Raw genomic sequence first — 11,554 nt, forward strand, 5'->3', positions numbered from 1 at the left:
AAATGACGATAAGCTTGTAACTTCAAATAATGATAAACAACACATAACTGATAACATGAAAACAAGTGAAAAAATAAATGTACCACAGAATGTTATGCAAACAAGTGAAAACTCAGAAGTACACAGAAATGAGAATACTGGCAGCAAATGTATCGATGATAAATATATTGATCCCTTTGATCAAAACTTGTCTATGGTAAATGACGAAGTGAGGGTACGAACCCCTCCTTCATCCCCTATCTTTGCTCCCCCTCCTCATTTATTACCACTTCCTCCCTCTCCACCCGATGAGGAATTGCTGGTAAATGAGGATACAGAGGATTTTTCAGATGTTGAGTCAGTGGGTTCTATGGTGTCTGATGGTGTGATAGATCAACCGGAGTTTAAACTCATAAAATTCAGTGAACTCATTGCATTTTTAGATCAAATAAAGGGGTCTAAAAAAAATCTTGAACGATGCCTTGATTTTTGCTCAGATGCGCGACTACTGTCAAAATCACTTAGGAAATTGCGTGAATCTACTGCCGTCACGGTCCAGAAAAAAGCACGCATACATAAAATTGAAATGAAATTGTTACACCATAGAAAAATCAGTCTGCTTAAAGCAAATACTCAACAGTAATGTATTGTATTTCCGCTCTTTTATTACTCATTATGGTGACTATTTCAGTAGTCTCTCTTAATGTCAATGGTTGTCGTGATTCTCTTAAGCGTCATGATATGTTCAATTTTTTGAAGTTAAATCACCGAGCTGACCTCTACTTTCTCCAAGAAACGCATTCACTTCCAATCGATGAAGCCAGGTGGCAAGTGGTATGGCGTTCACCAATTTATTATTCACATTGTTCTAGCACGTCAGCTGGCGTTGCTATTCTCACACATCCTAACAAACAAATAAATGTGCACTCGTCACATAGTGTTATTGATGGTCATTTATTGCATCTACATGTGACTGTCAATGGTTGTTTTTACAATTTACTCAATGTGTATGCACCGACTAATGGTGTCAATCGTCTTGCGTTTTTTCAAACTCTCAAAAAGACTTTAAATGATCTAGACAAAAATCACCCAATAATCATGGCGGGTGATTTCAATTGCACATTGAATCCTAAACTAGACCGTAATAATGCACGAGAGCCTCATCCACAGTCAGCCAACTTGCTGCAAAACATACTTGATCGCTATAAGTTGGTCGATGCCTGGCGTCATTTCCATGGCAACGAGAAGGTATACACTTGGGTCAGAGGTGACAGTGGTTCTAGGCTGGACACTGTGTTTATTAATAAAGCACTAAGTTCAAAAATATCATGTGTGTCAATCCAACCTTCCTTTCAGTTCTCAGATCATGATTTGATAACTTTTGTCTTGTCTCAAAGACATGTTAATAACCGGTCTCCATTGTGGTGTTTTAATACCAGTCTCATCGATGATGAAACATACTGTGACATTATTAATGAATTCTGGGTTATGTGGCGCAAAATGAAAAATAATTATACCAATATACAAAAATGGTGGGATCTGGGTAAATACAAAATTAAAGAATTAACAAAACAATATACCTCTAATAGCTCATCTCAACTCAAGAACACAAAGGAAAAACTCATGCGTGAAATAAAACTACTTGAGACACGCTTTCCTGACAACGTCGGGGAAAATACAGAGTATTGTCAGAAAAAGGAAATGCTCAAACACTTGGTAAACAAGGAAACAAAGGGTGCGTCGATTCGCTCCCGTCATCGTCTACTTAATGACTCTGATAGTAGTTGTAGTTTTTTCTTTGATCTTGAAAAAAATAGAGGCACACATAAATCTATCACCCAACTTCGTAACCATGACAACACACTTACAAGTAACACAGGTGAAATGTGTCAGCTGACAAGACAATTTTATGCTAACTTGTTCTCACCATCCACAATTTCTAACGAGGCACAGGCCGAGATTCTGAGCGATTTACCACAGCTCGATATAGACACTTCTTCTATGTGTGACAGTCCTCTTTCTTTTGATGAATTGTCTGATTCTTTGAAACAAATCAGTCATGGTAGAACGCCTGGAATTGATGGACTTCCTGCAGAGTTCTACAAAAAGTTCTGGTCTACACTTGGACATGATTTACATGAAGTGTTTTTAAAATCTATTAATGAGGGCATATTACCACTGTCCTGTCGTAGAGCTGTCATTTCCCTTCTTCCTAAAAAGGGTGACAATACCTTAATAAAAAATTGGAGACCCGTCAGCTTACTTTGTGCTGATTATAAAGTTCTCACCAAAGCTCTCTCATTGCGTCTCAAGAGGGCGCTAGGTCAGATAATACACGTTGACCAGAGCTACACAATACCGCACAGACAGATATATGATAACATCAACTTGATGCGCGATTCTGTCTTCTACGCCAATCAGTCCAGCATCCCATTAGGTATTGTAGCTCTCGACCAAGAAAAGGCCTTTGATAGGGTTCATCGTGACTATTTGTACAACGCATTAAATGCCTTTGGCTTTGGTGAGAACTTTATATCATACATTAAACTAATTTACACTGATACACAAAGTTTGATACGAATAAATAATGCTTTAACTGCCCCTGTACCTTCCCTACGTGGAATCAGGCAATGATGTGCCCTATCTGGTCAACTGTATTCCATTGCAATTGAGCCATTGCTTCATAAGATTCGCACGAAAAGTCACATAAAGGGTATTTTAATTCCTAAATATGCAAAGCGCACATGCCTGCTATCTGCGTATGCTGATGACATAAATTTCTTTATAACCAGAAATGAAGACTTTCAGAAACTGTCTTACTGGCTGGAAGTTTATGAAAAAGCTTGCAATGCACGCGTTAATTATGGAAAATCGCAAGGACTATGGGTTGGTTTGTGGAAAGGGCGCATTGATGCGCCAATGAATATACAATGGAACAGCACCGGTCTCAAAATACTTGGAGTATATATTGGAAACACCACAGCTTACAATAACCAAAACTGGGATGAAGCAGTGAGAATAGTGAAATCTAAACTAGAATGGTGGGGCCGCTATGCACGTGCAATCTCCTATCAAGGACGCGTCATCATAGTAAATCAACTGGCAGCAACAAAACTTTTCCATCGTCTCTTCTGCTTCAGTCCTTCAGTTCATGTTATCAAAGAGATTGAAACGCTTTTTCTTAACTTCCTATGGCAAGGGCGGCACTGGAAATCGGAAACATTGGTATATGCGCCACTAAAATATGGTGGACAAGGATTGGTTCACATCACGAGTCGTATCAGGGCATTTCGCCTCCAATATATTCAAAGGTACCTGTACTCTCACTCAGATCACCCATGTTTTGCCTTCACAAACCATTTTCTGCAAGAAACCAATGATTTCAACTATGATAAACAACTCTTTGTTATAAATCTGACTTCGACTTGTTTGTACAGCAACCACGATTTCTATCGTGAGCTTCTTGTGACCTGGTCTGCAAACAAGACACTCAGAAAGGATAGACCCTCTTCAGTTGAATCTATTTTGATTGAACCACTTTTTAACAATAATTTGGTGTTACACTCTGTTCGCAAAGAGCCTTTTATTCTCACACACTTTGTAGAGGGTGGCATATCCACCATTGGTGATCTAGTCAACTTAGCCGAGAAACGCTGGTTCAACATAACAGAAATCAATGAAAAGGTGCCTATCTATTCTCTGCACGTTCTAGAAAAAGCTTTCTCCATATTACACCAGTCAATTCCACTGCCACTTGTGGAAAAAGTCAACACATTTCTTGCAAGTGGTAATCCTGCACAATTACAGACATGGCAGTATTCATTGGAAATAGTTTTTGAAAAGGATGAAACAATTTTAAACTGTCCTTTGTACAAAATTGAAAAGGGCGCCATCTATAGGTTTCTTATACTGTCACAAATGTATGCAACCATTCCCAATTATGTTGATACAGTTTGGCGGGATTTACTCTCTCTCCCTGATACAATTAGACCAGTCTACAAATATTGCTACTTACCTCCTACTACTAAAAGAGAGGGAGATCTCCAATGGCGAATTTTGCATGGTGCATATCCAACTGGCGGTTTCCTGCATGCTGCCCGCTATCGCCCCAATTCTGAGTGTGTTTTTTGTCATGAAGAAGATGATCTCGTGCATGTTTTTTTTCCAATGCTCTCGTCTCCCACCTTTGTTTGAGCTTATTGGAAAAATAAGTCACAAACTAATCGATGATGACTTTATTCTTCCACATTGGTGGTTTATTCTGGGTCCACCATCCTTTGGGGGAGCACAGAAGAAGGCTTTAGCTTTGTTTAACTATATTTTGATATCGGCAAAACTGGCCATTCAAATCACACGTCATAACGCCCTCAACGATGAAACACCTACTGATGTTGTGCAAGTATTCAAGACAAGACTGCGCTCAAGAATCCATGGAGAATACTACTTCTACAGTAGCACAGAATATGGAGTAAACAATTTTAACAAAATATGGAGTATTAACGAAGCCATCGCTATAGCAGAAAATGGTCAACTGTATATTTCAGATGAATTAAAGTGATTTTTAATGTAATTCTAAATAATTTTTTACTGTAATACTCATTTATGTATATATACTCAAAATTGTAAATATGAGTGACACACTATGTATTATGCTGTAAATGCCGTATAAATTTAAATCGTAACTTTTATAGCAATTTCGTAACTTTTTAGAGCAAACCAGATTATAGTGTATTTAATTGTCTCAACTTGTAAAGTTGTTAATAAATGAGCATTCTAAAATCAAATCAAATCTTCTTTCTTCCGTAACTTTTTTCGTCAAGCCGTTTGAGAAAACCGCTGAACGGAATAGTCTGATAATGCTCTATACTGATAGTCCCTAATGTGAACTGGTGCAACATGCTTTCAGAATTTTGATTGGCCAATTAGTTTGGCTGTTTGACCACTTTCTGAGGGTCTAGGCCTCTAGATTTTTTTATGGTATATAGTACAACTCATGTGTAATAAATATCAGAAATAAAAACTTTAGCGGTCATGTGACTTTTCCCGCCATTTTGTTTTTCCTAAAAACGGCAAAAAACACTTTAAAATCTTCTTCTTCAGAACCGCCAAGTAAAATGTTCTCATATTCAGTACTTAGCTTCTACATATGGAGCAGATTTAGATTTGAGAAATTCATTATGATTGGTCACGTGGTTTGGCCGCCATTTTGGATTTGTTCTCAACAGGAAGTAGTTTTTCACTCATGCCACACGTGAGCGATTATTTTCAATATTGCTACATGCCATCTCTATATCAATCTCTTTCAGAAACCTATAAAAGATTTCAGATCAGTCACATGGTTTGGCCACCATCTTGGATTTTGAGGAAAATTGACCAAAAGTTTGGGCATTTGTTTCTCAGAGGTGATTCAACGAATCTACTAGATGTTTTTATATTTACCATGCCTGGCCTCAACTCCATATGGAAAAAATAATATATTTTCGATAAGTCACGTGGTTTGGCCGCCATCTTGGATTTTGTGAAAATTGAAATTATGCAACTACATGTTTTGTATTAGTCCGATTGGAATAAAATTTTGTACGTGTATTCTACTCTTTAGATACATTCTTTCCCCTTAATGGCACATGGCTAGGTCATGTGGCTACGCGCCCATGGGGTGGGGGGCTTCTAACCTCATTAATATGCATAACTGTTATAACTCAAGCACTGTTGTAGTTAGAATGATGAATCCTGTGTTATTATGACAACGTTGAACAAGAGATTTGATTAAAATAACAGATTACCATATATGGTCATGTGAACTCATTAATATGCATAACTGTTATATCTCAAGCACTGTTGCAGGTAGGAAGATGATTCCTGTGTTATTATGACAACATTGAACAAGAGATTTGATTAAAATAACAGATGACCATATATGGTCATGTGAGCTCATTAATATGCATAATCGTTATATCTCAAACACTGTTGCAGTTCGGAAGATGAATACTATGTTATTATGACAACAGTGAACCTGAGATTTGATTAAAATAACATATGACCATATATGGTCATGTGAACTCATTAATATGCATAACTGTTATATTTCAAGCACTGTTGCAGGTAGGAAGATGAAATCTGTGTTATTATGATGTTAAACAAGAGATTTGAATAAAATAACAGATGACCATATATGGTCAGATGAACTCATTAATATGCATAACTGTTATAACTCAAGCACTGTTGTAGTTAGGAAGATGAATCCTGTGTTATGACAACATTGAACAAGAGATTTGATTAAAATAACAGATGACCATATATGGTCATGTGAGCTCATTAATATGCATAATCGTTATATCTCAAACACTCTTGCAGTGAGGAAGATGAATCATGTGTTATTATGACAACATTGAACAAGAGATTTGATTAAAATAACAGATGACCATATATGGTCATGTGAGCTCATTAATATGCATAATCGTTATATCTCAAACACTGTTGCAGTTCGGAAGATGAATACTATGTTATTATGACAACATTGAACAAGAGATTTGATTAAAATAACAGATGATCATATATGGTCATGTGAGCTCATTAAAATGCATAACTGTCATATCTCAAATAAATATATGGAACCAACTGCATTTCGACTTCATGGTACTAATCATTCAAACTAATTGTGTATCATTTGACCTCATTATTTATGGCATATACTTGGGCCCTTGTGATGCTGCTTGCAGCTTTAATTTTTTTTCTGCTTGTGGGAAGATGAAAAATATAAGACAAGCCAAAGCATTTCTTCCTTGCATACACACCCATTTTGTTCTCAATTTATTTTCGGTTGAAGTCAAGTAAGAACATTGGGTAGATTTTTTTCAGGCCTTTAAATTCCATACTTTTTTTTAGATGTATCAACATATACTCCAGAGATTGCTCAGTGCAAACCAATGAAGACTGTGCCATCCCATTGCAGTTTATCAACACAGACTGATTTAACTATAGAACACATGGAACCCTACAGTGACAGGGCACTCACAGATAGAAATTATATGAAAAGAGAACTCATTATAAAGGATATTGAAAGAAATGCTAAATCTTGCAAATTTTACACAGGTAATTAAACTAATGTGTTGTTTATTTATTCATTTATTTAAAATATTGTGTTTTCACCTTTTCTGCTGTAAATAAGCTATCCTTTTCATTTAATATTCATATTATTTTTTCTAGGGTTAGCATCACTGCAACTATTATTATACATTTTTAAATGGATCAAATCAAAGGGAGGTAGACTTACAATTTGGAAAGGACAAGACACTCTTGTAAGTTTTGATTCAAATTCTCTATTGTGAAAAAATATCAGCTACTGGTATATTTACTGCACACATAAAACGTTTTCATCTGTCACTGGTTTAGTGTCCATTTTCCAACAATAGAATCCATCATCATATTAACAACTGAAAGTACCAGACTTCAATTTGTATACATGACAAATTTATATATTTTGGTATGGTAGTTCAACATACTTCAGCAAGAAATGGTTGGCATAATTTAATGTTTCAATCATATTTTAAAAATCATTGTATTTTATTGTAATTTGTGTTTTGCTACTTAGGATAATCCAGTCAGTCAGGGTGGTTACTGTCGCGCTCTTACAACATATGAAGCCTTTTTACTGGTACTTGTCAGACTACGAAGAGGAATGGATATAGAACATTTAGCCGACTCATTTGGCATTGCACCTGCCACAGTCAGTCGCTACTGTACAACATGGATTGAGTTTCTGAGTAAAGAGTTGTCATTTTTAATAAAGTGGCCTAAACAAGATTATATTAGATCATCAATTCCATCGACATTTCGTCATTTTAAAAAGACAGTTGCAATTATAGATTGCACAGAATTCTTTATCCAGAAACCTTCCATACCATCATCACAAAGGATTACATGGTCTAGTTACAAACACCACAACACCTTGAAGACCCTTGTGTCAATATCGCCAACTGGTGCATTTACTTTTGTATCAGATTTGTGGTCTGGTTCCATATCTGATCGCAAACTTGTGCAGGAAAGTGGGTTCCTTGACAATGTCAACCATGGGGATGATGTCATGGCAGATCGCGGATTTTTAATACGAGATCTTTTGGCGTTGCATAGAGCCACACTAAACATACCGCCATTTGCACATGGTAAACAACTCAGTGCAAGAGCAGTGACCAAGACCAGGAGGATTGCAAGTGCCCGAATACATGTTGAACGAGCAATTGGACGTTTGAAAAATTTCAAAATTCTTCAAGGTATATTTCCACTGAAGTCCAAAAAAATACTGAATCAAACTGTCCAACTCTGTGCTGCATTGTGCAATATTGACAATGTGTTGGTCAAATAGGCAAGTCTAAGATGAAATTATGCCTGTAATTCTGCATTGAAAACTGATTCATGTACAGTGCTTTAACACATTTATTTATATTTAATCTTATTAATTTACACTGGCCATTATTTTTATTTTTATTTTAATGAATTTATTTACATTTCATTGTTGTTTTTCATTTACAAGTTCAGTGTGCATACCTAGACATTCAGTACTTATTCAAATTTACTTATTTCAAATGTTCTTTTACTTGTTTTCATGAGTACTATTGCCATTGTAAAATACTTTATTTTCACTGGAAGTTATTTTTGATGATAGTGTTATCATGTGATGTGTAAACAGGTAGCTTGGCAATAATTTCCACACACTGTGCAGCAATATTTGTTCTCAGTACATTGACATTTAAGACAGAATATTTTTGTTTATTATTCTTTATTATGAAATGTGCTTTCATTACAGAAAAATAAATATTTTTTTAAAAAAAATTATATAAAACAAGTTTAATGGCAGTACTTATTTTTTTCTATTACAGTACAAAGGGTACACAGTGTGAAATGCATAAAAAGTGAAAATATTTTCTAGTTAGCTACAACATACAGGCCTCAAAACTTATACAGATTTTTGTACCAGTATGTCATAATACAGAGCACAAATCATCTTATAATATGGCATAACGCCTCGGTAAAACATACTCCCTGTGAAAAAATGACAATATGTCCTCCATACTAGTAAAGTACTGTTCATTGAATGGCACAGTAATTATTAACAGTCCTTTTTTTCGTATAAATAACTAGGTCGCATTCCGTCAAACCATAAATACCTAACTGGCCTTGTATTTGGACATAGTAGCCTGCACTTTCAGAAAGATGCCAGTTTCTACCTTCCTCAAGCACCCCCTCTCTTTAGCAGCATCCTTTGGTGACTTTAGTCGCAAAGAATATGGACATTTAATTTCTAATAGCAGGCTAAAAATGGCTTCTCAATGTAAACTCTAAGTCCAGGTACTTTGATTTTTAGGCATCTGTGTTTTTTTTCTTTCAACCATAAGATACACTTCCCTGGCCTTACTTTCCTTTCTTCATCCCCACTATAGAGCAGGCAAATCCCCGACGGTGGAACAGCACAACGAATGATTAAATGAACTACCTACCTTAGATGGGTCAGCAGATGTTTTTTTTGTCAATGTTGTAGCCCTACTTGCAACACGTTTAAATGCAGATGCTGTCAAGATCCCATTCCGCATTGAACGCCAAGTAGGGTTTTCAGACTGCCCAACAGTCTCTGTGTCAATGAAATTTACCTCTTCAGGTGTGTATGTCAGGTTTCTAAGAAACATTGCAATCAGGTCTTGAGTAGAAGAAACTAAATTTTCTGGCAAATGAATCTATAAAAAATTCTGAAACTTCACTGTAAGTGATAAGTTTAGACAGTCTTGATTTGGGTCTTTTTTAACATCTTTTGGCACATCTGTTGAGGGCAGTAGTAAGCTAGGTGCTGCAGCATTTGGTATTATCTGTAAGAGTACAGAAAAAAATGTTTGCAAAAACAAAGATATCACACATTTCTCATTAAATAAAGAGCTCAAAACATTAACCACTGACAAAAATTGGCTTATATGATATATCCCCACCATACTAGGTTCCCTATTCACAATGCTGCAAACATGTTTTTTCATATACTGAGGTTTCTTATGAAATAATAACTCTGTTCTGCCAATAAGGAAATAGTAAATGCTATTTACAATCAGTTATGAAGCCATTAAATCAAAATGATTTTGTGGCCATGATGAATGAAACCTGTGGCTATGACCTCTGAACTTTTGGATTGTGTAAAGAAATGCAAACAACATACGACTAACCTGTGAGAGTCCTTGAGCAAATGATTCTTCCTGCTTCTATGTCAATGGTTTTCTGTCTACTGGGTCTCTTGGATCAAAATCTTCCTGGCCTATGTTATTTTCTTTCTGGACGCCATAGCTGGAAAATAATATTATAAAACAAAATACTACTGTAAAACATGTTGAAAAAGCGACATGCAATTTTAACAAATTGTGGTAAAATGACGTAATAGCGAAATTTTGATTTAGCGAATCTCTCTTGTCATTGTTGTTTGCGGTTTTCACAATACATTTGTACTTGTCTGTCGCATGCCAAATGTGCAGTTAACACCTCCATAAAAAATGTCAAGTGTAATTAGGAAGTGCCCCAGATTTGTATGTTCCGGATTACTGTTTTACAGTATATTGCACAACATCAATGGATGTAAGCCTATTTCCTATTTAGCCTATTCATTTTGAGATAAACATATTATTATGAAATAAACATACCGTGCAAATAGTATCTTAAGACGTTTAACAGAAACAGGTTCATCGTGTTCCATTGGTCTTCTTTTCCACTGGCAGGGACCATCAGTTACTGATGTTTTATTAAATGCCTCAAGTTCATAAAGTGTTGCAGCCACATGATGACATGCTCCATCTGCACTGTAAAAATAAAATTATCAAAATTAAAATATTTCAGTTAAGCAACTTGGGAAATTATACCTCATCCATTTACTTAAATTTCCACTTTGCTCATTGTTTCACAGCAGTAAAATACTTATTTATGGAATTCCTTGTACTTTGTGGATATAGATAATACAACTGCACACTGAGACTATTGCATGTATTATATTTTATTTAAAAAATGATTTCTTGTAAATAAAAAATGGTATATGATATCATAGAAAAATAAATAACATTGCACCTTACCCTCCAGGACATTCACAATATGCAGTCATAACTTCAGAGTGTTCTTTTTTCAGTAGAAACCACAAACTGTATGTTGACTTGTTAAGATATGTTTTGTCTTTTTGAGTAGGTTTAACCTGGGCTCGAAATGCACCAACAGAGCTACTCTCAGATATCGCGGTGTATTCCATATCCAACACATGACCATCGTAATATAACTTATGGTCTTCATAAGACTTGTATGCCCTGAGTTTTTTCCAGTCATAATCCGATCGGTGACACATTAAGTAGTTAAACACATCACACAGGCCGAAATCGGGAACGCTAGTAAAATCAGAAGAATAATTTGGAAGACTCAGAGGGTCAGTGAAATCACAACCCAGATCAATAAGACGTTGTCTAACGTCATATTTTGGATCATACCGTGAATAATCTGGGTCTTCGTCAAGGTTCAGGTTTCGGACTGCCTTTGCAAGCGTTACGAGAATATTCTTTCTGTAGTT

This window comes from Saccoglossus kowalevskii, chromosome 11 (assembly GCF_978046115.1).
Source record: "Saccoglossus kowalevskii chromosome 11, keSacKowa6.1, whole genome shotgun sequence".
Lineage (NCBI taxonomy): Eukaryota > Metazoa > Hemichordata > Enteropneusta > Harrimaniidae > Saccoglossus > Saccoglossus kowalevskii.